This window comes from Myotis nattereri (assembly GCF_964212035.1).
Source record: "Myotis nattereri genome assembly, chromosome: 7".
NCBI classification, from domain to species: Eukaryota; Metazoa; Chordata; class Mammalia; order Chiroptera; family Vespertilionidae; genus Myotis; species Myotis nattereri.
This window is the reverse complement of record NC_138082.1, coordinates 5,785,046-5,810,756: the sequence shown is the minus strand read 5'-3', so window position 1 is coordinate 5,810,756 and position 25,711 is coordinate 5,785,046. Positions and strand designations below refer to the sequence as shown.

The 25,711-nt window shown below is 45.6% G+C and overlaps 1 protein-coding gene across 1 annotated transcript in view; it reads right to left on the bottom strand.

The window, feature by feature from the left end:
* SLC39A10 (solute carrier family 39 member 10) overlaps nucleotides 1-24,844 on the bottom strand; it is a 104,218-nt gene extending 79,374 nt beyond the window's left edge. The window contains exon 1 of the mRNA XM_081095593.1: nucleotides 24,126-24,844. The gene's annotated coding sequence lies outside the window, so the exon portion shown is untranslated. The remainder of the gene's footprint in view (nucleotides 1-24,125) is intronic.
* Between the last annotated feature and the right edge of the window lie 867 nt (nucleotides 24,845-25,711).

Below are 25,711 nucleotides of genomic sequence, written 5' to 3'. Positions count from 1 at the left end.
CCAGCAGGAAAGCACTAGAACAGTGGTTCTCAACCTTCCTAAGGCTGCGACCTTTTAATACAGTTCCTCATGTTGTGGTGACCCCTAACCATAAAATTATTTTCGTTGCTACTTCATAACTGTAATTTTGCTACTGTAAACAATATGTAATTATATATGTGTTTTCCGATGGTCTTCGGCGACCCCTGTGAAAGGGTCGTTCGACCCCCAAAGGGGTCGGGACCCACAGGTTGAGAACCGCTGCCCTAGAAGGTAATGGACGTGGAGGATGTGACGTAACTAGATTAGGACACTGGCAGAACCAGAAATCCTCTGCTATCTGGAAAGACCAAGTGTAGACGGGCCTGTAGACCCAGGCTCAGGGCACCTGTCACAGGTGCTTGCACTTTGCACCCTTGCTCCATCTCACGGTGTTCCGGATAAAGACGTGTTGGATAGTGTTTAGGAGTGGACTATCGAGGTTGGATAGACCTGGAACGGAGTCCTGCATTGTCATTTATTATATTAGTTATATATTAGTTATATAACTGCCATTGCCACCCCCATGCCCAAGCCTCAGATTTCTTATTTGCCAAACGAAATCTTGATGATACCTACTCCATGGAGTACTTGTTGTACAGGCTCGATGACCTAACGTATGTAAATAAGGAACTCAGCACAATGCCTGGCATTCTCCGTGAATGCCAACTGAAAACAAACAATAAAACTTCGCCTCCGCGGCCTCTCTGATCCGCACCAGCGCCAAGGAAAGCCCATGGAGGCCGGGAACTCAAACAGAGCGCGGCCCTCTCACCGAGGGCTGCCGTCCCCCATCTTCTCGTTGCTTTAGATGGTCCTCATACCTCCCATTCCTGCTGCTGTCAGGGGTTGCTAAGGATAGTTCTTCAATCAACAAATGTTTAGTAAGTGCCCGCTCTGTGCCAAGTAGATGCTGTGTGGTGAGGCGTGTTGGTGAATGCCTCACAAAGACAGTTGAAAAGATAGATAATAAACAAGAGAAACACACCAATACAGTAATTACCACCTGTAGGAAAAAAAGGGGGGAGGGGGACTCCTCTCTAGATGGATTGACAAGGGAAGACCTCGCCGAGGATGGGACATTTAAGCTAAGAGGCCAAATTTAAGAAAGAGCAGATATTCCCTTCCCCCACCCATCCCCGCCACGTTAAATGTTCGCAAACATGAATCTAAAAAGTTGTAATGAAGAAGGGAATTTCCTTAATCAAGGATAAAAGAAAATTTTTTTAAAGAAAGAGCAGATGTGGTTTTTCTCCATGCCTTATGGCCTTTCTCTGCATCACGTGACAATGGCCAGCCTTATCTGTCCTGTGATGCCACTGTTGTTGCTATCACAGTCTAGAGGTGACCCCAAGAAATATTTAGGACAGACGATTTCCTCTAAGAGTGATCCCAGGGCCATGGTCATAGATGTGACCACAGGGCTGTTACCACATAAGGACACTAGGCAGGCCGGGTGCCTTCACGCAGGGCCATGTCCACCCACCTCTGAGGAAGGGGTGCTCTTCCTACTTCACACAAGAACCAGCCAGTGGTGCGCGCAGCCTCAGAATGAAAGCAACTCAACAGCCAGGGAAAGGTGTTTCGGAAGCAGACTGGCACTCAAGGGGACTCCAGGTGCCAGCTCAGAACACCCCAGCTCAGTTCCCAAGTGCAGGTGAGATGAACGGCCCCTATCACTGTTCCCGCACTGTGATTTATAACCCACCTTCAGGGGAAGCGTGCATCAGGGGAATGGGGGATTGTGCTGGCTTTGTTTACAGCTGAGCAGAGCCCTAGGCGCCCTACAGCCCGGGGGACTCATAGCTTGGGCCCTGATTGCCTGTGTCCTCACACAACCCATTGCTTTCAACCACTGGTCCCACAAGGGGCCTCTGTTGGGCAGTGCTGGTCCCCAAAAGCTGTGACTAATGGCTTCCTCTCAGGCTCTCAAAGCTGAGCAATTCTTGCAGGATTCGGAAGGATTCTCCTTCCCACCAGAGCAGAATCATTCTTCCTGATTATCTAAGAAACAAGCCCCAAAGAAGAATCCCTTGGTAAGAGTCACAAAAGAAACAGAAGAAAAATGTAGGATACCATGATCTAAAGTCAAGAGATGTCAATTTAATGGATGCATACCTAGAGCAGTATAGTTGTGGGAGGGGAGAGGAGGAGGTAGAGGAACCTTTAGAGAGAATTGCGTTAAATTAGTTTCAATAGGTTTAACCCCCCAAGTCCACACATAATATTCTTTTGGCCAGCTTTCTTACATATTAAAACTTAAAAGTATGAAGATAAATTCTCAGGCTAAGGCATGTTATGGCCTAATTAGCAACCCCTTAGACTAGCACGCAAGAGTCTATGACTAACAAAACTGGCCAGACTTGATTCTTATCAAGGTCTCTTTGGAAGGAGTTAAAAAAAGAAAAATAATAATTAGGTATTAGTCTCTTAGAGAACTGAACTAACTAAAAGCAGAAAGCAGAGCTGGACATTGAGAGTAGACAAATTTTATGTGGATTTTTTTATGCATTAATGGAGAAAATATAACTTCCATTGCTTTTGGAGACTACTCAAGTTATAACTCTAGTTAATAATTTTTATAATTACAAAGTGACAACCCCCATCCAGAAATCCTGGTTTTCTGACATGCCAGTGTATCTACAATAATGCCAAGGAGTGTTGTAAAAGACTCAAAATAAAGCTAATGTTGATTTGCAAAAATTTTTGTAAAGAAAGAAATCTGAAATACAATTTTGGGGGGGAATGGTTGGGCTACTCTAAATAGACTGATAATCTTAATTGCAAGAACTACCATTTTTTTTATCCTTGGGCCACAAATATGATGGATAACTTTTAAAACAATCATGCGAAGAAACAAAAGCTTTGTCAAGCAGTGGTTCTCAACCTTCTGGACCTTTAAATACAGTTCCTCATGTTGTGACCCAACCATAAAATTATTTTCATTGCTACTTCATAACTGTAATGTTGCTACTGTGATGAATCATCATGTAAATATCTGATCTGCAGGATGGTCTTAGGCGACCCCTGTGAAAGGGTCGTTCGATCGCCAAAGGGGTCGCGACCCACAGGTTGAGAACCGCTGTTTGTCAAGCACGAGTACATTAAACACGTTCCAAACAGTGACACAGTCTGTCTTCATTCCGGCCCTCCCCCCCAGCCTCTGCTGTCCAGCATGGAGCTGCATTTGTGCTGGCTCTCCTTACACAGGTTACGCTCTTTCTCTCTGGATGCTTTCCTGCAGAACATTAGCGAAAGGCAGTTTACATCAGAAAAAAATAACCAGCCACCTCTTGAAGTTTAAACAACGAGGAACACACAGCAAACCTGGCAGCGATAGATCTAGAAATGACATAAAAGGGAAGGCATGCAACCTCAATGGCCTTCCAACTTACTGCTCAGGTGCAATTGTTTAGAGGCTAATGAGAGAGATACACTGGTTAGATTTGAGATTATTCTTTAGACAGCCCACTATTTAGAATGCTTAGTGGAGGATAAAAATAATAATCAGAGTCATGGTATAGATCATGTATTCATTCATTCATTCACTCATTCATTCATACAACAAATGTTAATAGAGAACTGAGAGGTACTTGGGCTGCAGCAGTAAACAAACACTATCAGTGCTATCAGCCTACTTGACCTAATTGGCATGTACAGAGTGAGTACTCCATCCCAAGCAGCAGAATTCACAGGTTTTTTTTTCACACCCTATGGAACATTCAAGAAGCTATATCAGATATGGGGTTTAAAATAAATCTCAATAAATTTTAAAGGATTGAAAATTTAAAAAAACACTATGCTTCTGAACATAATGGAAGAAAACAAGAAATCAATAAGTTTTTAGATACATGGGAAATCCTCACATGTTTGTATTAAGGCAACATACTCATTCTAAATAACACATGGTAAAAAGAAGAAAAACTTTCACATGAATAAAAATTAAAAGCACAACATAGCAAAATGTGATTCAGCTGAAGTCATGTTTGGTGAAAATTTTATAATACTATTTACATTAGAAGAGAAGAAAGGTCTAAAATGAATGACCTCAGCATTTACATAAAGCAAACAAATTAAGAATTAAGGATGATGCCTACATTTTCCACCAAAAAAAAAAAAAAAAAAAAAAGGAAGAAGAAGAAGGAAGAAAAAGACCAAATTAAATCCATGGTAAATAGAAAAAAAAAGATAAGAGCAGAAATCAGTGAATGAGAAAATGGACAACAGAAAGAGAGAAATCATTGAGACCAAAAATAAACCAAGGGAAAGAATATTGTCCAAAGGTCAAAAGGAAAGACGTGTTTCTTTCCAGGAAGAAAAAGCTTCCCTACCTCTTGATCAGGAGGCAGAAATCGAGAAGTCCAAGCGGCGAGCAGGGCTCAGGGGGCAGCCCCGTGTCCGTGTCGGGGTGGTGGCTACAGTAGCGTAGGCCATTTCCAGAAATTAAGTTCTACGTTATAGGAATGTGTTATCTGGAGATCTAGTCTGAGTGAGCTCTCGGTTTTCGCAACAAGCCTGGTACAGAAGGCTGCTTGCTTCTGCAGAACGGCCGGCATTTTCACGTTCAAGGGCCTTGTCTTCCTCCTCAGGACTGGGACCGTGTTTCTCTTTGGGGCCATTAGACCCGCAGGTGAACGATGGTGCGGATTCACACCAGCTCCCTATCCTGCCGGGCCGGGCCGAGGGGCTGCTGCCTGCTGTCCGCTCTGCCCTGGAGACGGAGGAAGCCACACGCGACTGTGGAAGGACATAGCCGAAATCTACAAGCCGGGGTGTTGACTTAGGACATTTCATTTTGTCCTCAAATGTAGGTATCCTTTCCTCCAGATCTGTGCTAGGCAGCTGGACAGACGTGAGCAGAGCAAGGACGGTGGGCCAGGTGCAGGAGGCCACCAGGGTGGACAGCCCGACTCTTAGCAGTTTGGACCCCCTGACCTTTCCCCCTTGGAGATGACATCTAGGTCTCAGTTGTATGTCAGCTCCAGGCCCAGAAAAGCAGCAAAACCAGCCCCAGCTGCCCCCAGGACCAGCTGCGTTGGATAAGGACCCCCACCCTGGTGCCGGCCAATCAGTGGAGACCACAACCCTGAGAGGACACACCTGGAAAGTGCTGGATGTTCTATTGGATCTTCCCCTGGGGCCTCCCCTAACACCTCCGCCCTTAAACCCTAGGACAGGTTTAAACGCTCAGTGCAGCTCTTCCTCCTGGGAGCAGGCCCATGCCTTCCCCTCCCCTCCCCTCCCCCAGCCTCGCTACCACTGGCTTCCTCACCCCGAGCTCAAGGCCCTTCCTTTACCTCCACACCTGTTCCCTAAGCCCCTTTCTCCTAGGAACCACATCTTCTACCTCTGTGATTTCCCAAATAAATGTTCTCTTACAGTTGGAGTCTTGGCTCTGAATTCTTTCCCAGCCGGAACTCAGGTACGGAGGGTGCTGAACCCGGCTGCGTCTGACCCCACCGGGCAGACACCTGGTGCGGCTCCGCTACCACAACAGACCCACTGGACCCACTCTCCCCCGACTCCTTAAACGTTTTAAAAGGAGGCTCCGAACCAAATAACTGTTTCCATGCAGCGTGATTTGATGGGGACTCATTCCTGAAGTATCTGTTGTCCTAAATGCCTAAGGCCGAAGATTCTGAGCAGGTCTGACTTTGGGAGAGCGCTTTTCATTTCAGAAGTCATCCTTCTTTCTTTTTTTTTTTTAAATGAATTTATTTGAGCCAAACTGACAATTGCTGGGAATCAAAAACTCATTGGTTTGAGAAAATGCTCCCCCAAAATGAGCATTCTTTTTTTTTTTTTTTACTGTTCTAATAAATCTTTATTTATAACGGGTGTCAGATTGGATTTGGCCCTTGGGCAGGGCTGTAGTTTGCCAACCCCGGTTGGATTGGATAAAATGAGCGTTCTTGAAAAGACTGTGGAGCAGGACCAGAGATGAGGAATCCCATGCCCTGAGCCTGCTCCCAGCACCGCCTGAGGTTTCTGAGAGCCCCTGGCCCCGGGCGGGGCGTGGGAAACGCTGCTGGCTGACCCCTTCCCTACCTGCACCTGCGTCTAGGGCAGCGGTTCTCAACCTGTGGGTCGCGACCCCTTTGGCAGTCGAACAACCCTTTCACAGGGTCGCCTAAGACCATCCTGCATATCAGATATTTACATGACGATCCATAACAGTAGCAACATGACAGTTATGAAGTAGCCACGAAAATAATGTTATGGTTGGGTCACAGCATGAGGAACTGTATTTAAAGGGCCAGGAGGTTGAGAACCACTGATCTAGTGGAACGGAACTAGTGGAACTGAACTGCACGGATGGGCAATCGATTCAAAGAGGAGCTGAGTGCGCCAGAGGGGAGCCAGGGGTGGGGCTGGAAGGCTGGAAGCTGGGCTTCCAGAAACCTCTTCTCACAGAGGCTCCAAGAAGAGGATGCTGAGGCCACTCCTCTGTGGCCGCCCCCCGGCCCGAGATGCTCCCCAGACGCCAAAGCAGGGGTGGGGACCTCTTTTCTGCCAAGGGCCATCTGCATATTTATCACACCACTCGCGGGCCATACAAAATTATCTACTTAAAAAGCAGCCTGCTGTATTTGGTCAGACCTTTCATTAACCCACCCCTAATGCCTTAGCAAGGCCCGACGTTCCCCACCCCTGGGCTCAAGGGCCAGGGCAGCCAATGTTTTGCCTGTGTAACCCAAGTGAATGTGTTCTCAGCTTAAGGCCCTAGATCCCTTTCAACTGAGGGGTTGTGACTAGTTCACGGGAGATGTGTCTCAACTAATTTGTTCACACTATTAAAACTGACAGACCTGTACTTAGGTTTACTTAAAATACACACAAGCGTAGACCCAGTTTCCTTGTATTCGATGGCATTCTATAAGCCCGAGTGTGAAATGAGTGTGGTTCTATCACAGTCAGGGAATCCTGGGATTATGTATGGGAACAGCAAAAAGACTGAGATGCACTCTGATAAGACAATGCTAACTGTAAATCCAATGGTTCTGTTCTTTCTCTTAATTTTTATTTTTTAATATATTTTTATTGGTTTCAGGGAGGAAGGGAGAGGTAGAGATAGAAACATCAATGATGACAGAGAGAGTCATCGATCAGCTGCCTCCTGCACACCCCACACTGGGGATGGAACCTGCAACCCAAGCATGTGCCCTGACCAAGAATTCAACCTTGACCCCCTAGTTCATAGGATGCTCAACCACTGGGCCACACTGGCCAGGCCCAATTGTTCTGTTTTTAAAAAGATGTGCTAGGGCCTAGGAAAAAATAGTATACTAGTACTCTCCAGACTCTATAGTGAGACCAGAGACTTGGCTAAATTAGAATCACAATTAGATTTTGAATTAAAAGAAGGAAAACAAAACCTTTCCTCCATTTAAAGCAAGCCAGCTATCATTTGCAGTTACTCAGAGATGAATGAAATCTCCGAAGACACTTATGGAAATGCTTCCTTCCTTTTGTCCACTTCCCAGCACACCAACCCCAGACAGTGGGACAAACAAAGGTCAGAATTTGAACTCGCACACGCTGGTCATGAATTCCTGGGCAAGAAAAGTAGCTGATCCAGTGGGAGGGGCTCCCGTTTCCGTGGGGCTGGGACAAGGGCATTTCGGTTTCTCCCGTGAAAAGGGAAACCTAACGGAGAATATCCCATGTCCTTCAGTGGAGATAACTCAGCAGGGTTACCGATTTCTTGTTTTCTCTCGAGTATCGTAGCTTCTTGGCAATCCTGCCGTGGAGAAACCTGGGCTCTGCACATTTTCAGGCCTCTGGTAGGACAATAAACTCTTTCCAGAACAGCTGAGGTGAATGGAAAATTCCTATGATTTGTTTTATACAAGGTTGGGCAAAAGTCGGCTTACAGCTATGAGTACGTGAAACAGTTCGTTCTTATATTATTATTTATCAACAACTGTATTATTTTTCCATAGGAACAACTATATACCTACTTTCGCCCCACCATGATGTAAAGAAGCCAGACTGAAGGTTGGCAACAGTGGGAATCGCGGCTCAGACCAGAGCTTGGCAGAGCCTGTCCGTGTAAAGAACCAGAGACGGCGTCGTGGGCCACAGGGTTGCTATGGCACCTGCTCAACTCTGCCCTCAGGGCAAGCCAGCGCCCGGACAATGCGCAGCGAAGGAGTGTTCCAATAAACCTTATGCCTGAAACTTGAATTTCATGTACTTTCTTTCGATTTTTCTTCTTTACACATTCAAAAATGTCAAACCCGTTTTTAGCTTGCAGGCTAGAGCAGTGGCCGGCAAACTCATTAGTCAACAGAGCCAAATATCAACAGCACTTCTTCAAAATAGACTCGCCCAGGCCAAAAACCAACTCCTGCACATGGGCCACGAAGTTTCAATCTCACTGTAGGTGCGTCCGCACGTGGTATTTTGTGGAAGAGCCACACTCAAGGGGCCAAAGAGCCGCATGTGGCTCACGAGCCGCATTTTGCCCCTAAAGGAACAGGTGGGGGGCCTGATTTCGGCATTGGGGGACTAGACTGTGGACCTCTGACCAAGACTCACATGCAGCCGCGCCCACACAGCAGTTGCTGTAAAAAGGCTCCAAGCCCAACGGGAATGATTAGAGCTGGGCCTCGAGCAACCTGGTCTGAACTGCACACGTCCACTTGTAGGCGGGTTTTTTCAATAAAGCTGTTAAATTTTCTCTTTCTGTGATTTTCTTTCTCCTACCCTCCCCCTCCCCCTCCTCCTCCTTTTTTTTGCTGTAAAAGGCTTTATTGTTTGCATGTGGCCCAGTGCCTGGGAGAGGCTCCGGGTGCTTAAAGGACGCCTAGTGGTTTTGGGGAGACCCCAGGGGGACGCAGAGGGGCCCCCAAAGGCCTCCGGGCCCCAGGCTCCTGGCGGTGCTGGAGGGGGAGCCTTTGGGAGAGACACTCGTCAGCCCCGCCCGGGGGGGTCAGCCACCTGCAGAGGGGGGCCAGGTGTGGCCCATCTTCCCAGGAGCCACCCTCCTCACCGGAAGTGGTTCTGCAGGGGTCACGGCAGAGAGTCTGCGGGCAGCACCAGGGCCTGCGGCTCCGAAAGGGCCTGGGCCACCTCCTCCCCAGGCCAGGCCTCCTCGGGGGCCCACCCCCGTCCTGGGTTTGCAGCTTAAGAGGCCCAGTGCCCTCAGCTTCTCCAACTCAAGGAAGACGCGCCCCTCCCCTCCCCGCCCAGAGACAGGTAGGCAGAGCTGCCGCGGGTTGGGGAGTGGGGAGAGGGGAGATAATGCTGACAAATCTGGGCGCTCGTGGTTGTTGGGAATTAAGGAGTTAAGGTCCAGAAATGGTGGGTGTTGGCTGGTCTGGGAGGCTGGGGAGGGCCGAGGTGGCTCTGAAGGTGGCGACTGGCAGATGGTGGAGGGAGGTGGGAGGCTGGAAGCAGGGTGTCCCTGGGCCTGTTCCGTCCAAACACTGTCCAAGCAGGAGATGTCCCGGGACCAGCCAGGGCACTGCCTTCCTAAGATTTTTCTTAGTAGCATTTTCCTTTCTCTAGTTTACTGGTACTTTCTTTTAATAGTTCTGCGTGTAAAACATATAACACAAAATATGTGGTAATGGACTGTTTATGTCATCGGTAAGGCTTCCAGTCAAATATAGGCTCTTAGTAATTATGTTTTGGGGGAATCAACATTAATACACGGATTTTCCACTGTATGAGGGGTCGGCACTCCTAACCTCTGGGTTGTTCAAGGGGTCAATTGTAAGTACAATTGGGGGCTACTGGCATGTTGCGTTGTTTGGATTCGTCATCAGAAATCCCCGAGACACGGACTGCTTGACTTGTGGTTTCTGGAAGTTTTCCAAAAGTACTAATAATGAGGATCATAGTGGAGGTCTGGGAGACACAGTTATTAGTGCCTCAACCATGAAATTCCCTTCTAGTCGTGTATTTTGTTTTAAACGCTGTTGTGCCCGGCTGGCTCAGAGGGTGAGCGTTGACCTATGCACCAGGAGGTCACAAGTTGATTCCCCATCAGGGCGCATGCCTGGGTTGCAGGCCCAAACCCCAGTGCGGGGTGTGCAGGAGGCAGCCCATCAATGATTCTCTCATCATTGATGTTTCTCTCTCTCTCTCTCCCTCTCCCTTCCTCTCTGAAACCAGTAACGAGGTATTTAACAAGCAAACAAACACGCTGCAGTGAACTTGGCATTCTGTCCCCTAACCGGTTGTCCCGCTGATTTCTAGTAACCGGAAAGCTCCCACCTCCCGCCGTCGGGCCTGCTTGGACAGACCCCCTCCTCCTCCAAAGATATGGCCCTGGAATCAGAACTCAGAGAAGGAGGCTTGCACACTCCCCTCGGCAGTAAGAAGTTAGGTAACAAGTCAGGTGCAGATCCCATAGGGCTGAGTGACTTCTACCTGGAAGGATTGTTCTGAAAGTCAGCTGTGGCCATGGGACCTGGTTTCGTGTACGGTTTTCTGCAGAAAGGGGTAAGCGGTACGCAGTTCTCAGTACAGGAAGCAACGACTTCAGAATGAAAAGGAGAGAGGGGACCACTGCATGGCAGCCCCTGACACGGAGTCCTCCCTGTCTCCCTACGGAGTCCTGCCTGTCTCCCTACGCAGCCAGGATGACAACAGAGATGCTAATAGCGACAGGGATTTCTCTGATCGCTTTGATTCTTATGAGAATGTGCAAATGTAAATGACCAATGGCTCCAGCTGTTTGTGACTTTTGGGCTCTTCTAGTCCTACTTCCTGGGGTGGGTGCTCTCTTCTCTGTGTGCCCTCTGCCCCCCCCAGGGGTAGCAAACTTTAGCAACTGGTGTATTCTGTTGCTTTCTCCCTACACCTCCTCTCTCAGAAGTCCAAACCCGAATCTGCAATCAGGTCCGGTCCACACTTCCACCTCTCACTCCTTTCATGCCAGCCCCTGATCTCCTCTTTTCAGAATGCCACCTTAAATCGTACCCTGAAGCTGACAATAGCCTTATACCCTGGTGAGTTACCATGACAACCCTCAGATTCGCTCCTGGAAACCCGTATCAGGAGTTTCATCCTACTTCCATCACTGAGTTCCACAGCCCCACCCTGCCCTCTGGGCCCTATCGAGAGAGAGAAAGATCAGTGCTAATTCTTCCACTCAGATTTGCTTCTGGGAAGAGATGCGATTGGAGAAGAAGACTACCCCGTCCTTGAAATGACTGCGATCAAGGAAAGAGAAACTCTGCCAAAATCCTGGAGTCCTCATTTGGCTCTGGATGGCGGTTTCAATTTGGCTTTCCAGCTTTTCATTCATTTTTAACGTGACGGGTGTGGTTACAAATCTAGGGTGCTGTCTGACAGCATGGGGTTCCCCCCTCCACAGCTCGGCAAAGGCAGTCAGCACTGGCTTCGGAAGGTTGCTGCCGGTTTACCGGAGAACGGCTTGGGCTCAGACTGGGTACAGCAGCGGCCCAGGGCTTTGCTTGTATTTGTACACAAACCAGATTTCTAGTCAAAGGCAAAACAGCGCCCTCCTCCCTCCCCCCAGGCCCTGGGCCTTCAGACAGCGCATGGGAATGCCTGGTCCCTGAGCTGCCTCGGCCAGGGCTCAGCCTCACTGTATTCTTATAGAAAACAGAAGGAAATGCTAACTTGGGCTCCTTTGACGGCTTTTGGAATCAAGTACTAAATGCTGTAAGGCCTGGACGGCCAGCAGCTATTTTTATTCGAGCTCCACAGAAGTGCTGGAAACACAGGGATTCAAACAGTGCCACATACATCCTGTCCACTGCTGTCCACTGTGGTCCTTCAGGCCCTGCACACAGGAAGGGGGAGGGGGTCCGGGGTTTGCTCTCTCACACCCGCCCTGTGGTTTTGGAAACCTCCGACAGTTGAGTTTCACAGCAAACAGTAGGTACTCCCTTATTGCAGGGGATGCGTCCCCCACCGAGGCCGCCTGGTAGGAAGTTTGTTCCCCACAGCTCCGTTTCTGCACTGTTTTCTCCGCCATGACGTTTCAGTGCTGGCCTCTGAGAACTGAAAAGTGCTGGGGCCTGTGGTCATGAAAAAAGGGGGGTGTGGGGCCTAGGGGTAGAAATCCAAGCTGCAGAGGATGGCGCATTAGCCAAGGAGGAAGCTGAAAGACGCACCGAGCTGCTTTTTGGCTCAGTGGACAGAGCATCGGCCTGCGGACTGAAGGGCCTGGGTTCGATTCTGGTCAAGGGCACGTACATCGGTTGCAGACTGGATCCCCAGCCATACTCGGAGCATGTGCGATGTTTCTCTTTCTGCCCCCCGCCCCCTCTGAAAAAAAAAAATCAATGGAAAAAATGTCCTCGAATGAGGATTCACTGAAAAAAAGGAAGAGACATTGAGCCTTGATTGAAACAATCTAGTGGCCTGAGCTTTCGTGTGAGGTTATCGAGAAAAAAAAATTAAGATTAGATCACCATAGGTTTATAGAGAATTGAGAAATATCTACTTGGCTATATGGAGTAGGTTAAATAAAGGTCATCCAGAACTTAATCTTGTTTATTATTGAAAGTATTATATGATACCTCTTTCTGCCATCTTGGAGCCTGAGGAGACCTGCTGAGAACAGGACTTTAAAAATGACAAATAAGCCCAGCCAGTGTGGGCAGTGGCTGAGTTTCGACCCATGCACCAGGAGGTCACGGTTCGATTCCCTGTCAGGGCACATGCCTGGGATGCCGGCTTGATCCCCAGTAAGGGGTGTGCAGGAGGCAGTCCATCCATGATTCTCCCTCATCATTGACATTTCTGTCTCTTTCTCCTTCTCCCTTCCTCTCTGAAATCAATAAAAAAGATATATTTTAAAATGGCAAATGTGACTGGAAGGCTGTGGTCCAAGACCATTTTTGCTGGCCTCACACACAGGGAACATACAGCTCTTCTTAAAATCAAAGGTGTGTGTTCGCGAGATGAAACTGACTTCTCTCTAGGCAGGAGGCGTGCGTATGTGAACAGAGCAGAGAACACACAGTGACTCCTGGCGGCAAAGGGAACAAAGCCAGTCCCCTGGGGAGAGGTGCCTGGTGCTCATGGAAACAGGGCACGTCTGTGCCAAACCCTGAAGCCACCTTCCCACTAAGGCCTTGCACACAGAACCCATGTAATGCTGCCCCCCTGGCGGGTCTACAGTTACTGGAAGTAAATAAATAAAAGTGGATTGGTTCTCTTGTGAAAAATAATTAGTATATGCTACAACAGCTGGGGGACTGGGGTCGAGGACCAAAGATGCAAAAACTAACCACCATCACCCATGTCCGTGGAAGAACAAGAAAACTCAAGACTCACATTATCTGGAACAATCTCACTGAGTCTGTAGAACTGAGACCCTGAGGAGCTTTGACCACACCGTCAGGTACCGGAAGAAAATTAACCCTGCAAACACCTGTTTTTACCGACATGGCTCAGGTAGTAGGTGTATTTATTGTGCCCCCGTCACTGCTTTGTTTCAGGGAATAACCATCAGGGCATCCAGAAGGCTACTCCAGATTTCTTCTGCAGGCTTTGACCTTCTAAATTACATATGTACTGTCAGGGCTGTCGAAGGAGGAATGCCCGAGGCCAACAGGGGTAAAGAAATATAAATTTATTGTTACATCTGCTAGCAGCGGGTCTGGTGGCCTCCGCAGAATGCACTCGGGTGGGCCTCCTGCATGGGGAGCTGAGCGTTTCCAGTAAGAAGAGGGTTTGCATCCGGAGTGAATTCTGACTCGAGGCCTTCCAATGGCCTGGGGCCTGAGCTTCTATCTCAGGGAGTGGGCATCCCGGTACACCTCACAGCTGGCATTGCCTCACAATGCCTACTGATCTGACTGGGCCTGCAAGTAACTTTCTTTTCTCTTTAATACTGTACCCTTGGCACAACTAATCTGAAGGTGCAACATATAAAAAATGATTTAAGGGCACAAAGCAATTCCAGCAGAGACTGTACATCATAAGGCAGGCCTGAAAATTTGTTACACATCTCCTTAGTTCAATGTTAGTTCCCCAGGAAGCACAGATACTATTGCATGACCTCAGTCTTTGGGTTTGTATTGTCTTCGATGCTTCCACGGTCCAGGCCAGCATTATGAAAGCCACGCGCGCTCTTTAGATGTCTGAATGTGCACACTTTACATCATCTGGAAATTTACCTTCATTTATTTTCTTTGCCTACTGTCTGGCCTAACTTCCCTTGGTCATTCACTTAATATTTCATTTCATCGTCTCATAAGCCTTTTGCAATTCAAATCAGCTTTTCTGATTACCTGGTTTTGAATAGGAAATATCTTCAGTTTGTCCCTTGATTTTTCTGCGAATGTTCCCTCATCACATCAAGTAAATTAGGGGATTAGTGATCAACTCAAAGGCACGAGGTCATGCTAGCAGTGTATCGTCATTACAATTTTACGTATTTCACTGGCTTAAACATTTACTAGTTCAGTTTTCTAATCAGCCTGACAATCTTTGCTGATCAGATTGCTTGTTTTCTGAGTAAATTACACAGAGACCTCAGACTGTTTGTGAGGCTGTAAACTGCAGGCCTGTAGTGTGTTCACTGGGCCAGTTTCCATGTTGTGAGCCATCAGCACCCATATCCCCACTCTCTGGGATACCAGGCGATGTGTCTCACACTAGGAATTTAAAAGGTTTTTGCTCTTGTTTCCTTTCTTCTAGTTTGAAAAGTTGATCGGGTGACAGGATTCAGAACATGCCAGGCCCAGGTATGCCACTTTGGTGCATTGATTCCACGGAACTGAAGGCCCTTGAGAAATAGTAGGTGCCTGGAGGGCTTCAGCCCTCCCCCTGTCTGCTCAGAGCAGGTCATAAAACCTCCAAGAAGAAAAGCTTGCTCCCCCAGTGCCTGGAAGAAAACGTTCTTATCACCAGACACTGGGATTAAACTGGAATGGAGAGCAGACTCACTAAAATGACCTTATCTCCCATTAGTTCCCTCTCCTATAATTACCAGTCATTGTCCCATAATTGACTGCCCCTAGCCCAGGGCCTGTGTCTTGTCACATCCCCACAGTTGCCGTTCTTGTAAGTAGGTATATAGCTTCGGACCAGAGGGCTTCTCCAGGCCTTCATTTTCCATCTGAAGATACCCACGCACATGAAAAACAGCAAATAAATGTGTATTTTTTTCACTGTTAATCTGTTACATGTCAGTTTAGTTCTTAGGCCAGCCAAGAACTCAAGAGGGTAAGCGAAGTTTGCTCCCCCACACAGCAAAGTTTTCACACACACACACACACACACACACACACACACACTCTTCTGCATTTTTTGCACATTACATTACATAATGCTGCCTGATAATTGTGTTAGATATCCCACTTCCTACATCATCCTAGAATCTAGATTCTCAGAATTTAAATACATCTTGAGAGGATCAAATCAAACCCGTAATCCAGGTCTCACTTGGTTCACAATTATGATTATGTGGACCACACGGCTGACTCTTCAGACCTTGGGTGAACCCCAGCATTGCTTAGAGGGCTGGCAAAGAAGCAGTCGCCTGAGTTTTGTTTCTTCTTATAATGACTTCCTTTTAAAAGCATAAATCTAGCCATTTAAGATTTCAAATAAGTGTGTCCCTGTGTATACCACAAACATCAATCATTTAATTTTCTATGTTCCGAGCACTTATATTTTTCACTATAATTAGTAGTTCCTAAATCTGTAACTGCTAAGCACAAGAGAAAGAGGTTGGAAGAGGGAAAGGAACATGGTAATGAATCTCAAGATCAAAGGCAGCCAAATTTCTCCTTGAAAAGTCAGTGTCTATTACACAGAAATTCAAGTTTATGCCTTCAACAAACTAAACCACTAATGCCCCAGAAGCACTCTCCCATTTTTGCATCTTGGTCTAGTGCCACCCCCACAGCATCAGGTTCAAGTTTAAACAGTGTAAGAAAGTAGGCGGGACAAAGAGGCACCGGACATCCTTCCCACAGCTTCCATAGTCATGCCTTCACCCTGGGTGGGTTGAACTTAAGAAGACTTACCCCAGCAACAGCTTTCCAAGGTGCCTTAGGTCCAAAGAAAACGGGCGAAGTTCTGCTCGCCCTTAGATTTCTTCCCTTGATCGGTGAGCTGAGGTGAGAGGTCAAAATGCTCTCAGCCTGAGCGGAAAGAACTTATTCCCAGAGACTGGTCCTTTGAAGGGGGTGGGGGTGGGGTTGCTGCTGCTAATTAGCATCCCAATGCCTCCCCATCCAATCCCAATCTACGGCCTATTTCTAGCTTTTGTGATTTTTATAGCCTGATCATTCTGTTTTTGTTAGCGCAGATCTTTGTTTCTCAACTTCCTAACTCCACCTCGTCTACTTGTCCTGGACTCTCATTTCATCCTTGAGCTATAACCAGCCTCAAGATTTACTCCTTGGAGGGATGAGTCTCAGGATCTGGCCATGTAGTTTCCACTGGAAAGTGAACAAATCGCTGAGAACACGGCTGCTCTGTGGGCTCTCTTCCTTCAGATGTCGCTCCCACATTTTCAGGGGCGGCCTTTTCCTTCTTCAAGGCCACGTTCCTCCTTATGAACCATCTCTGGAGACGGGAAGGTGTCGGGACAGACAGGGAAGTGGAATTCTAAGGTTTGACTTCTGTGTTGATGCATTCAGTTCTCAGGGACAACAGCAGAGGGGTGCTCACCTTTAGTACCAGATAAAACTAGAAGTCTCAGGAGGAAGTTGAGAGCCCTTATAAAATAGGCCTCATCACACAGGTTTGGGGGGAAATAAGGGGCATCTGCAATAGTGTCAAAGGTAAAAAATTTAAATTAAAAACGCAGGCATCATCATTACCGCCATCCTCAATAATGACATTATTGCAACTGGTAGTTTCATAGCACGCTTACTGTATGTCAGACTTTACCCTAAGGATAAATTACTCTTTAATCCTCTGAACAGCCCTGTGGAGAAGTCCATCTCCATTTTAAAAGTAGAAAACTAGAGTTTACTGGGTCAAATTTGGTTGAGATATTGAGTGGTACTACTGTACCATACTATATATTAGAATACAGTCTACCTGACTCACTGGTTTCTGTTCTTAAGCACTCACAATCTAAAACTCGACCTCCTGAGCAGTTGAGTTTTAAAGACAGAAGCCATCTTAGCTGTTGAGTGTCTCCTCGAACTTGATAGAGAATTATGGCCACTTGATATATTTTACTTATAAATTTTTTTAAAAATTACTTATCTACTAGTGTCCCAGTGCATGGATTCATGCACATTGAAAGGAAATTAATTAGAAGAAATATTTTAATATCACTATTCTCCCTTTATAATAGAAGTGTCAACCAAATTCATGACAATGACAAATCAAAACATATGTGTGCGATTGGTGCCAGTGAAAATTTTTAAGTATTGCGCATGTGTGAGTCAACTTAGCCTTTTATATATATAGAATGAACTTGCTTAATTATACCTGCTTTCTGATTTAGCTAAACTTTTTTCCAGCCCAATGAAACTCCCCAACTTCTCTTTCAGGTAGGTAATTGTCAGCAACACAGCAGTAAATATCAACATGAAACAGATTATTATTGCAGAACACACAGGGAGAACAAAGGGTAAAATATTTAACTGCAGCAGTGTTTGACTATATTCTGTGCAGTGAGAAAACCTGAAGTCATTTTCCAGGTCCACCATTTCTTATTTCTTTGCAGTCGGGTCAAGTTTCTAAGCTTTCTAAAGCTCCATTTTCTGGCTAATGAAAAGAAACTAGGATTCCACCAAGTCTCCTATCTACCTACTCCAGGACTTCTGTGAGGATCAAATGAGATGAAGTACATGAAAACACTTCACAAACATTTGGTTAAATTGTGAAATGTTTGCATCTGTCTATAAAGCAAGCTGTGTTCCTGGGCTGAAGAAACTCCAAGGAGGCTAGTCGCTAGGGAGAGGAAGCTGGGCGTTGCTATGTGATGTCATTACCCAGTGCCCACAGCGACTGTTTCCGGGCTGGGCTGGGCTGTGGGCCGAGTTTTGACCCATGGGGTCTCGCAGCATTGGCTGCAATTTGGTGGGGTGTTGCTCCAGGGAGGTGGCAGGGCCTGTGTCCCACCTGGGGGAAGCCAAGTGTTGGTTTGTTGGTGCCAGGTCTGTGGTCCGTTGATTTTTAAATGGCCAGTGCACACCATGGCAGCTCCTGCATTGAGCATCTGCCCCTGGTGGTCAGTGTGTGTCATAGCTACCGGTCAGATGGACACTTAGTCTTTTATATATATAGATTATCTAATTCCTGGACCTGACTGATACTGATAATGAATCAAGAGTATCAGATAAGCCCTGGTGGGCGTGGCTCAGTGGTTGGCCTGCACACTGAAGGGTTGCAGGCTCCATCCACGCCTGGTCAGAGCATTGGTGTGGGAGGCCACCAATCAATGTCTCTTTTACATAAATGTTTCTCTCTCTCTTCCTCTTTCCCTCCCTCCTGTCCACTCTCTCTAAAAAGCAATGGAAAAAAATACCTTTGGAGGAGGATTAAAAAACAAAACAAAACAGTATCAGATAATTTATCACTTGTTTATGGTGGAAAACACAGAAGAACCTAAATCAAGCATTAAGGAAAACATGTATCGATAATTATTTGTACAGCAAAATTATTTTCCAAAGTGTGTGTTGTTTTATGAAAGACAGAGAAAACATTCGTTTTTTTGGCAGCTACCCATTTTTATTTCAGTTCTGTCAGTTTATAGAAGTATGTGCCAGGAAAGCTTAATCACTTTAGTTATCTCATCAGAAAATCTTCTTCATCTAAAACTTATTTTTGCCTTAGAATGCAGTCTGCTAAAAATTGACTTTTCTAATTATCTTTCATTATCTCAGCTCGCCCACTAATATCTTCCGGGCATCTGCTCATCAAGTCCCACAGATTTCCAAATGGGATTAGCAGGCTTAACAACTCGCAGTTAGCTACAGTCACCAGTAGCACCCTTTGAGGATGTTTTGCTTATCTTCTGCTTTAGCAAATGTGTTATTATTTTAGTATCATTTGGTGGGTAACAATCTGGAATTTGCATCTGAAACATGAGTTTCATATTTTTAAAAAGTGATACAGAAATTTTATTTTACTTTATTAAATATATTTTTATTGATATCAGAGAGGAAGGGAGAGGGAGAGATAGAAACATCAATGATGAGAGAGAATCATTGATTGGCTGCCTCCTGCATACCCCCTACTGGGGATTGAGCCCACAACCCAGGCATGTGCCCTCATCAGGAATAGAACCTGGGACCCTTGAGTTCACAGGCCAATGCTCTATCTACTGAGCCAAACTGGCTAGGGCAATATGGAAATTATTAATGATAATTATAAATACCCGATGTAATTTATTTTTACTGTATTTATTAATAACGAAAATATTTTCAAGAAAGCAGTCATGCCATTTTTTCTAAAACATTTATATCTATGCATATGCAATTTAATTGTATACATATTTAATAGTATACTCGTTTTTAAAGAAGATTTGTTTGGGATCTGGGAAGAAAGCCAACCAATTGCTTTTCTATGATGCAGAAATATATAACTTCTTCAAGAATTGGAGGACAAAGATAAGGTTTGTCTTTTTTGTTAAGAAAATATATTCTCATTTCTAATGAACTATCACGACAGAAAATAGAATCGTTGCTGAGAATTTTTACTTTAAATAGTGCGTAGTACTATTGCTTTGAACTTTGAGAACATTATTTTCTAAAATGCTTTGTTATCTATTTTGATGTCATACCTACATCATCAGCATTCCATTAATCTCTACTTTTTAAAAATAACATGACTTATTTTTTATACTAAGTGGAATTGGATTTGCTTTAAAGTATATTGTCCTTGTTTTGGGAAGCATCAGGTACTCCGATTACTGCATCTACGAGGAGTATCTTTCTCACTTTGAAATGATGGTCTTTTCTGTCTCCTGTACTTATTCTTTCCTTCCTTCCTTTCCCACTCCTTCCCTCTCACTCTTCCTTCCTTTTTCTTAGCTATTTTCTCTCCCGCTTTCTTCCTTTCTCTCACTCTTTTTTGAAAGACGGCGGCTTAAAAGGAGGCAGTCACAGACTCTTGGATCTGCTAAGGGCTGTTCAGAGCTTTTAGAGGCAACAAGTAGCTTTACTTGTATTTGGAAGGTGGAACGTTGACTTCAATACCAGGACATGGCTAGGTAACAGCACATTTCAAAAATACCAACCTTGGCAGGGAGACCCTAGATCAGCGGTTCTCAACCTGTGGGTCGCTACCCTTTGGGGGTCAAACGACCCTTTCACAGGGGTCGCCTAAGACCATCGGAAAACACATATATAATTACATATTGTTTTTGTGATTAATCACTATGCTTTAATTATGTTCAACTTGTAACAATGAAATTGGGGGTCACCACACCATGAGGAGCTGTATTAAAGGGTCGCTGCATTAGGAAGGTTGAGAACCGCTGCCCTAGGAGCTCAGGAGAGCTGAGCTGTGATAATCTTCACTTTGAACTCTACACACAGGGTCAGGGGAGTACAGATGCTCTTCCCTGTGCAAAAGGTGAGGTCCATTGTCGTGCTTTCTTTATAGCTGCTATGGTTAGCGATCAAAACAGGAAGTGCCATTGTTAATAGGCAGAGACATAAAAGTTCTGTTCTTAGCAACACCTTGCACCTTCTTTCCCACGAGGACATCTGGAAGGCAGGAACTTGGGTGCACCAGATGGCTTCCTCGGTTCTCTTCAAAGTGGGAAAGTTTGTTTTTGTTTAAAATGAAGCGAAAGGAAAGCTATTTGCCATTTCAGAGGAGAACACCATTAAGCTGCTTTCGGATCTGTATGAGCATCTGGGGTCATTGGTGACATGTGGCTAAGAAATGACCAGGACTGATGGAACAGCGTTTTATTTTTAGAGAAAAGTCTCAACACATTTTCCCAAAATATTTTTTTTAAATCTCTGCGTCCTTGCAGAGAAGTTCTGTCCATCGCTACGTGTAGATCCGTATACTTTTATGATAATGACCACCTTTCTACCCAAATATACTGATGCGGAAAGGCTTGCATGTTATGGTCTCTGCAACTGGTGAAATAGAATTCCATTTCCTAGGTTCCTCGTGCACAAATACTAAGAAGTCATTCTTGTAACACTTGGCTTGATATGATATTTTCAACAAAGAGAAATGTGTCATAGGCCAGGGACGGGAAAGCCAGAAAAGAAACTCTATGGTAAATAGATACCTCGGACTCTGAAGTTTCAGGTTTTCTCCCAGCCCATGTCTATTGGCAAACCAATATTCTAGAACAAAATAAGAATAGGCATACCTTTCTACAGGTGGAATGAAGCTAAGCTACCTTTTCTCTTTTCGGAATGAAATAAGATTATTTCAAATAAGGATATACAAATGTATTGAGGGAATATTTTCAGCTCAAATGCTTAATTACTAGTAGAAGTTTATCTTTACTACTAGGCTGCTATCATCCTAAAAATACAGATTAATACCATTAACAGAATGAAAGACAAATCCCCTACCCTGGCCGGTCTGGCTCAGTTGTTTGAGCATCTTCCCATGCACTGAGAGATCACCTATTCCACTCCTGGTTAGAGAACATGCCCAGATTTCGGGCTTGATCGATCCCCAGTAGGGGGCGTGTGAGAGGCAGTCGATCAGTCGATCAACATTTCTCTCCCTCTCCTTTCCTCTCTCTCTAAAAAAATCAATAAAAACATATTTTTAAAAATCAAAAAAGACAAACCCCCAGATAATAGACCAGAAATTTAAGATAACACTTTCTACATACCCAAATCCAGTCAAGGACTTGACCAAGAATACCATCTTATGCATCTTTCATTGTGGTCTTAAATATATTTGAATGTGGCGTGCCTTATGTATTGATTTCTGCGTACAATTGGAAAAGAAATTTTCTGACTTACCTATTATAGAATATGATATGACTGCCCTTTAATGAAAAACGAGAAGCATTTTGGAAAACTATTGAACTAGTTTAAGAATTGATGGTGCTGGACCAAATCTCCTAACTAGAACTTTCTTTCATTTTTTTCTACCACCAAAGTATAGACGACGTGTAAAGTTATAGGACCAGAATGACCCCCACAAGAGGTCTCTTTATCCCCCACATATTATTGTACCAAAATTTGCTTGAGATTCCATTTGTCATCCGTAAAATCCATGAGGAGCATCAAGAGTTAGCAGAGTAGAAGAGGGGAAGGGACTAGTCCTGGAGCGCAGTGTTTCAGAGGATGTTAGAATCACGGGGCCCCGGGGTTAGCCTCCCCAGCCTTTTCTCTTCCCCAAACTCATGGTGTTTCTGTTAACTTTTCGTTTTATAAGGTGAGTTGGAAATGTAATGGATGTTATGTATGCAGTTGTTATTTTGAAATTGTGGGGAAATTAAAAGGAAGTAAGCACTTGATTGTAGGATCAAAGTTCTACTTAACAACTCTGGGATCCTTTAGGAAGAAATTTTAAAAACTAAAATACTTTACATTTTAAAATTATTTTACAGTTTACAAAGCACTGTCATATAAAATCATTTCATTTGCAATACAACGAGGGAGGGCCAGGGTCACAGCATGAGTTACTAGCAGAGTTATCACCATAAACTATGCATCTCTCTCTCCTCTTTCTATCTCCACATATTTCTCTATCAATCTCTTTCTCTCTTTTTCTCTCCCTCTCTCCATCCCCCCTCCCCCCACCCCCCACCCCCCATAATTGAGTCTAAAACTTACTTTGTGGATGCTTAACAACATAAAAAAAAAAAAAGCTTTCTGAGGGCAAATTTAGTGCCTTATTTATGTTTGCATCAGTAGTAGCTAATCCAGTATAGGTACCCAGCTGTTCATTGAAAGAATGAATGAACAAATGAATGAGATAAAATAAAAACACAAAATGAAACAGAATTTTTCTGATAGTAAGTAAATAAAAATAGAAGATTAATGTTGCAGATTTTAGACAACTATTGAGAAACTCAAGCACTGTATTATATGCTATCTAATCTATCTGTCATCTCTCTTGTTAGCCTCACTCCATCTCATCATCTATTATTATTTACACATTTCCAGGTCACTGTCATAACGATTATTTAGAAAGACTGTTGACAGCAGGGAGTTAGATTTCACCTTCAGTAACATAAGGTTTATGGGAATACAACAAATAGAAATGTAATTACCTGCCACATCTGGGAGGGTGCAAGACCATTAGCTTATATTTACATCAGCGTTCATTTGTTGTTGCTAATACATTTCGAGGGAAAGCATCACCGGGTCATTTCTATGTGATCCCAACAGCATGGCTTATCCATGACTAGGTTTCAGCTGGGCATGCTTAGATAAAACAAGTTTTCAAACATACACTTCTCTCTACTCGCACGTTTGGGTAAAGATCCTAGATGTGTTGAGCTTTATTTTGTTTTTGGCAAAGTCTCTACAAGTAAATATTTCTCTATGTGACTTGAAAGGAAACATAGAGGGAGAACTAATTACTTCTTTCACACTAATAATTACCGGGTTCAAATACGTGCAAGATACACAGAAGAAAACAAACCTCAAAGAATAGACAAATTTCACAAAAACAAACCCCTAAAACAAACAAAGATGAAATAACCAGGATCTGACTTAGATCCGCTAGATCAGCGGTTCTCAACCTGTGGGTCGCGATCCCTTTGGGGGTCGAATGACCCTTTCACAGGCGTCGCCTAGGACCATCGGAAAACACATATATAACTACATATTGTTTTTGTGATGAATCACTATGCTTCAATTATGTTCAATGTGTAACAATGAAATGGGGGGTCACCACAACATGAGGAGCTGTGTGAAAGGGTCGCGGCATTGGGAAGGTTGAGAACCGCTGCTCCAGACGCAGACCAAAGAGGAAATGAGGGGAGAAAAGGCCCAGGCTCTTCACTTTGCCAGTTTAGTTCCTGCTGTGTAGGCGCCCACCATGGTGCCCTCTAGTGACAAGAGACCAGCATGCGAGCAGTCACGTAGGAGGGACGGGTGAGGAGGTGAGGTTCCCGGGAGGGGTTGCGGTGTGCAGGGGAAAGCCCTTCAGAGAGCATCCACCTGGGGAGATGAGCATCCTCTCTCCTGGACACGGGGCTGCGGGAACTCCCCTCTGAGCTGCGGCGCGGGGACCTTATTGTGAGATGCTGCATTGCCACCTACCTGCCCTCCGCACCTCGGCCGCCTCCGCTGCCCGTCACCCTCGGGTCCCAGCTGAGCTCAGGACCCTGGAGAGGAGCCGTGTCCCGGTCGCAGCCCCACACAGTGCCAGGTGGTGGGTGTGCAGCCCTTGTCAAACCGGTCTCCACAAACTCAAAAAAGCAGTCCAGGAAAGCGAAGCAGTCTGTGCCCGACCGCTCAGCAACGACAATAAATACGCAGTTCAAAGAGTCAAGCTGAAATAGGGGCCGGAGGAAGCCATCTGTTTTCCTTGGCCCAGGGCTGCAGACCTGAGGCTGCCTCGCCCGCACCGACCCGCCTAGATAGGGCTCTAGCACGGGCCCTGGGGAGTCGTCTCCAAGTTATCTCATCTTCTGGAAGCAGATGGCATAGATTTTTTTCTTTTCAAGAGAAAGACCAGCAATCTGTCGCCTGCGGGATTCTCAAGTCCCGTTTCTTGGGGGCGAATTTTTCACAACTTGACTCACCAGCCAGCGCCGCTGCCATAGATACAAGTCAGAGCAGGAGCCACTTCGCTGCCTGCGCATTAGTCAGGGGGAGCGGTTGTCAGCTGCCCTCCACCAGGCGGTTAAAAACCTCTGTGACACGAGCAAGAAAAACGTAGCATCTCAGCGTCAGGTGTGTTTACTTGTTTTCTCCCTGCTGCCGCCGTGGCGCTGCGATGGGGCACAACGCGTGGAAATTGCATAACCATCATTTCCACAAATCAAAGCGCTGCGACCCGGGGAGGCCTGGCAGGGGCGGCCGCGTGGACCGGTCACTGAAACATTGCTGCTTTGGTGTCTGTTAACGTGGGAACACTGAAGCCTGGGAAGAATGGTTGTGAGTTTATTTGAGCCAAACTGTTGACAATTGCCGGGAAGCAGTACCTCAACGGATGGGGATAGTGCTCCAGAGAATGGCGGGTCTTTCATCTATTTTTACACATGGCCATCAAAGGAGGAGAGTAGGTGGGTCACATGAAATCCATTGCTGATAAGAGAGGCGGGAGAGAGCAAAGCAGGGAAGCCCCTGGGATTGGATAAAAAGTAAAATAATAGACACATACTTAGGTGGGTGCTGCAGGATAGTTGACAGTCAACGGTCCACATGATACAACAACAATGAAGGAACCCAACGGGTCCCGAAAAAGGGAAGTTACAAGTTACCCAGACGTTTCGAGGGTATGTTATCACAGATGCAGAAAGACAGATAGGCGCAGTTAAGGTAAACATTGACCTTGTCAGGGAAGATACTGGCCTGGGATGGAACTGCCCACCATACCTGCTTTAGTTAAAGTTTAATTTCAGACCATCCTTTGTGGTGACTTGAGGTCTCTGAGTTTGCAAGACGGCCACGCAGGCCTCCTCTGAGCTGGTCAGCTCAGCATGTGGCCCTGTCGTCCACATGTCTAAGGTTTTCCTGCTCTTTTTAAACTATTGCTCAGCTTTAACCATCACGGAGCTTTATTTATTTTGTTTTGGAACATAAAGTCAGAACTAACCGCAGGCTGCCAAAGGACACACGTTGGAAAGTGTTTATGCCTAGCTCACCTTTATCTCCTGATTGTGGGGGTCTCGGGCTCGCCT